General features: G+C 44.5%; 1 non-coding gene across 1 annotated transcript; it reads left to right on the forward strand.

Moving 5' to 3' along the window:
* Nucleotides 1–329: 329 nt before the first annotated feature.
* Nucleotides 330–436, forward strand: LOC122653351. Its single transcript, XR_006331782.1, has one exon. It is a non-coding gene; the product is annotated as a small nucleolar RNA R71 (small nucleolar RNA).
* Nucleotides 437–5427: the final 4991 nt, after the last annotated feature.

Genomic DNA, 5427 nt, shown 5'->3' on the forward strand with positions numbered 1-5427 from the left:
GAGAGAAACTCATTGGGAAAGGGGACATAGGATGCTGCCCTATAGACATCAAATAGTCCAATTTCTTGGACAACATATCAACCTTAGTAGTCATCTCTATAGTTGCATTGATCTCATAGAGACCACCCTTCTTTGGTTGCCCTATGTGTGGAATCTCAATCCGAGAGGCCGAAGCATGATGTTGGGAATTCTCACTAAGGGTTTCAAAAAGATCCCATGCATCCATCTCATTCTTGTGCATAAATGTTCCACCACAAGAGGAGTCCACCATTTGCTTATATCGTTCATGGAGGCCATCATAAAAGCACTGGACTAACTACCATTTCGGGACAGCATGGTGGGGGCACTTCCTAAGTAATTCCTTGAGTCTCTCCCATGCTCCATGAAATTGTTCGCCCTTTAATTGGGAGATACTAGTAATGGCCCTTCTGAGGCTATTAGTCCGGCCAATGAGGAAGAATTTTTTTAGAAATTCCTGCTGCATCCCCGCCCATGTAGAAATCCTAATCGAATCTAGGGAATGAAGCCAGTGTTTGGCTTTGTCCTTTAAGGAGAATGGGAATTGGAGCAACTGTAAGACATCTGGAGAGAGGTTTTGGATTTTCACTGTAAATCATACCTCTAAGAACTCATCAAGATGCTTGTAAGGCTCCTCATTAGCAAGTCTATAATAGGATGGTAACATCTGTATGATGCTGGACTTGATCTCATATTGAGTGACCTCAATGGCAGGCAGCTGAATACAAGATGCAGGGGTATAGGCAGTTGGAGTGAAGTGCTCACTCAGCGGCCTTCCTGGCTGGTTTTCGTCACCCATTTTATTACTATAATGCTTAAGTCTAACCACAGATTGCTCTATTTCGAAGTCAAGGGCAGTCAGGTTGGGGTGCAAAGAACGTCGACCATGCATAAAGCACAACACAGGTTGAACGTGCTAATTAAACAAAAATTAAAACTAGTAATTTAAAACGTGATAACTAATAAATAAAAATAAAAATCAGAACTAAAAAGAAAAAAAAAATAACTAATTTAAAACTAACGAAAATACTTACCTGGTGTTGGCAGTTGCGCAATTCCACGTGCTACCCCACAGTTACACATATGAGCTTAAGGGGTTGGAGGAATTAAAGTTAAACCTAAACACCCAATCTAACGCTGGTATAAAATAAAAAATTACATAAAATAACCCTAATTACATAAAGTCTAGGAATTAAAAGTAAACCAAACGGACAGCTTGTCCTACTCAATCTACTCGGCTTCCTGCACAAACGAAGATAATGTTAGGTATACTAAAATTAACCTAATAAAGAGATTATAAATAAAAATAAAAATTCTGCAATTATAAAATTAAAATTAAAACAAAGTAACACAAAACAACTCAATCAATCCTAGCAACCATGCTTCAGTTCCCCGGCAACGGTACCAAAATTTGATCGTGTCGTTAACCGGTCAAAAATAAAACCCTAAACTAATCTAGCAAGTAGCAAGTAAGGGGTCGATCTACGGGGAACTGGAAGGCTAAATTACTAAGATGATTAGGTGAAAGTGATGAAAATTAAATTGCAATAAATCTGAATTTTAAACTAAAAACAAAAGAAACAAATCTAAACTAACAACGCTGTGCAAATACGAGAGAAGACTTTCTTTAGGGTTCGAATCCCCAATGGGTAGCTATTCAATTCGGTTGCATGCTTCAGTTTATTATAACCACAGGCCTAATAATACCACAGAGTATAGGGTTCCTCCTAGGTATGGACTATCTTGACGAGTACTATCGTCCTTCGCTTATAGGGCTTGGCATGCTTTGTTCGTTCAGCTATATTCCATCATCGGTACAACCACATAAGAACAAAATACCATTGCTTGAATGAAAAATAATGAATCACAGAGACAAAATTTTTCTATTAAATACATCAATTAAAATCATCCAAATAGGGATGGGGTCTCAACATCAAGCAATCAAGCATACAAACTAGAATTTTTAAATAACAAACACCATTAGTTCATCTACACCTAAAGATAGAAAGAACTTAGCCAATCATGGTGGAAGGCGACAAAGGACAGCAATGGTGATGATGATCCATGAAGCTGGAACGGTGATCTTCCTCCTCTCCTTCTTGCCAAACCCAAGATCCAAAAATAAAACAAAAAAGAAACAAAAAAAGAAAGTTGAAATAAGAAGAAGAAGAAGAGAAGAGGGCACAACTAATGGCTATAGAATCGAATGGGATCCGCCTGGATGGCAATCTGTCCATGGGTTTATATATCTATCAGAGATTTAATAAAAAAAAAGAAAGAAAAAAAAAGGAAAGCACGAGAGATAGAAAGAATGATGGATATCCCGAATCCGTGACGGATTTGGATAGAATAGATATAAGAGGAGGGAGAGATAAGTGAAATATAATTAGGAATGGTAGGATCCATTAAGGGTTTGAGAGGGAGAAGGAGATAAAATTGAAGTTGGAGAGATAGATTAAACCGTACTAAATGAGAGAGATATATTAGAGAGGAGAGAGAGAGTTTAATGTAGATTATGAATTTGATTAAAATTCTCTTTTTGAGAATATCTCTCTTTCCTGGCCCCGGGTGGATCCAGTCCGAGAATTAAAGTTGCTCCAATTAAATTTTTGGACAATATGAACCCAAGGTCGGATATCTTCTGAAGATGCCCTAATTTTTTGAAATTATAGTTATGCCCCTGGGTCTTCAGTGAAACGTCTTCCCATCTTGCCCTTGATAACCTATGAGTCGATCCATGGGTAGCCTGGTGTCTATGTAGCACTGAACTCCTCCAACCTAGTTTTCTCAATTTTGTCTCTGAAAATGCACTTTTTCTCCAATTATTCCCATATGTCGAAAATACCCCTGTACTCTGAAAAAGATAGAAAATACCCAAGGTAGCTCCATTCTAAGCAGATAAAATGCAGAATTAAATGGGATAATTTCACACATAAATGTGTTCATCAGTGCTCCTCTCCTATCTCCTGACATTGAGGCCTTGAAGGTTGGGATCGTAGCTTTGGATCTGGTTGTGGTGAACCAGGATTACCAGGACTTCCTTTATCGATAGACCATCTGTGTTCGCTTGACCCAGGAGGGTCCTGTGGTATTCCCTTGAACCTTATCTCCTTTTGTGACATTTTTGTACCCCTTCTTTTTTTTTTTTTTTTTAAATTGACTATCTTGTCTCCTCTTTTCTTTCTTCTTTTTGCAGTATCCAGGTCGTCACTTGGTTCCTGGGGAGTATGGATTGCCTCTCTCATGTGGTTACAGTATGAGCTCTCGCCCTTCCCATGCTGCCGGTACTGACTTGCCTATTGCATAGATGGGCGATCTCATCCCAGGGTATAGAGGGTGGACCATCCTTTCAAGTTCGACATAAGTGATAAGGCATAGAATCACCCCACCAATCAGATGCTGCCGTCTGGCTGAGCCGAGGTCAATTCGAGGACCAACCTGAACCGAGGGAAGTCGGGCCGACCCGACCATCGATCGATCTGGCATTCTATCTCCTATGTGCCGAGCACCCGCACCACAGGGCACCACCCAAATCGGCCATCGACTCTAAGCCGACCTCATCGCTGTCTGCCGAGGCCAAGGCTGAGCTCTGAGGCCGACCATTAAGGCCGAGCCCTCCACAAAAGCCTTTGTAATGCCTCATCGGGAATCACGGAGCCACATCAGCACAATCCGAGAATCGTGAGTTAAGGATCAAGCCACAATCCTATCACGATACCGAATCACACTCCCATTAGGACTCTTACCTTAATAAGAGTTCGACCCCAAAAATAACTCTCTACTTCGCTCTACGCGAGAGAGCCTTCCAAGAGAAGAACACCTACCATACTAGGACTCTCCCAACTGCCTCACCTCACTCTATAAATACTCAAGTATGGAGCTCAAACGCTCATCTCACTTTTACTAAGTTGTTATGCTGTTGCACTGGAGACCTAACTTGAGCGTCGGAGGTTCCTAGGTCGGAGCCACATCGGCTCTCTTACGCTCACTCAATTTTTTACAGGCTCATCCATGGGCGAATCGGGCGACGGAGATTTTCACATGCAACAGATTTAGCGCCGTCTGTGGGAATGATGTCGACAAGCCATTGTCGTTTCTACCAACTTCAAGAGTAGGAATAATGGTGCATACGAGATCAGGGCAGCATGGCTCGACTTCCCGCAGAGACGAGCTACAGCCAGTTGAACAGGCAAAGCGATCACCGCCCCCTGAAGCATCACGGCAAGGTGCGACAAAAAGACCCCCTTGGGCAGGGGGTGTGCAGCCCATCACGGGAACCGCAACCAATCCAACTCCCCCGCCGAAGGGTGGGAATGGTGAAAGTGTACTGGACACAGCAGTGGCTCACAGGACACAGGTCGAGCCAAACTTGAACGGGCTAAGCCTACCACCGCCACCACCCTTATCGGAGAATTTGGATCCGGAAGCCCTGGTGAATAACCAGTAAGTTATGGATTTGCAGCTGTAGATACTCCACACCAACGAGATGCTGCGTGCTTTCATGACCCAGATGGCCCTGGGTGGGCTGATGGGTCAACCACTGATCGCGCCCCCTCCAGCCCCAATCCGCGTAGAGGGAAACTTACAGTAGAATGGTGGCCGGCATCGGGCCGAGTTGAGCTGAGCCGCATTGTCACATTTGCCTCATCAGAAAACTCCTCCTCCAAGTCCCAATAGGAGCACTCGACGGGATGAGCAGGAGCATCGTCGGAGCCCGAGGACCGGGCAAGAGATCGAACCAGCAGTATTGGTAGCAAGGAGATCGGTATTTTTGGGCCGGCTCAGAGAGGATAGACAGCCGAGGGCACACCGAGAACAATAGGAGGTAGACCCCCGACCCCGAAGCCCGCCGCCTCTCTGAGAAGAGCAGCCGAGAAGCCCCCGTGGGTCCAATTTCTAGATGAAACGAAGAATAAGGAGGGGTTATGCTGACCGAGCCAACCAGAATGGCCGACCTCAACGCGACGACCAAGTGAATCGATCCCGAGCTGAAGGATAAAATAGCAGACCTCAGTCAAATGAATGGGACAATTTGCATCAGGTGGACTAGCCGAACGGCTGAGCACCTAAAATCGAGTTGGAAAAGTGGCTACGAGACTTGGTCGAGCAGGTGGAGGGATTAAAGAAATAGGCGACCTCGGACGCCTATTCCCTGATCAGACGACACCCTTATCCTCCTGAGATCATAATCGCGCCACTACCGGTCGGGTTCAAGCCACCTCCCTTCGACCGGTATGACGGGATGACCGACCCGATGGATCATATCAACTACTTTAACGCGATGATGACCATGTATGGGGGAACCGAGATTGTCTCTTGTCAGGCTTTCCCCTCATCTCTCAAGGGCGCGGCAACCTCATGGTTCTCCTGGTTGCCACTGAACTCCATAACGAGCTTTACTCAACTCTG

This window comes from Telopea speciosissima, chromosome 2 (genome assembly GCF_018873765.1).
Source record: "Telopea speciosissima isolate NSW1024214 ecotype Mountain lineage chromosome 2, Tspe_v1, whole genome shotgun sequence".
In the NCBI taxonomy this organism is placed as follows: domain Eukaryota; kingdom Viridiplantae; phylum Streptophyta; class Magnoliopsida; order Proteales; family Proteaceae; genus Telopea; species Telopea speciosissima.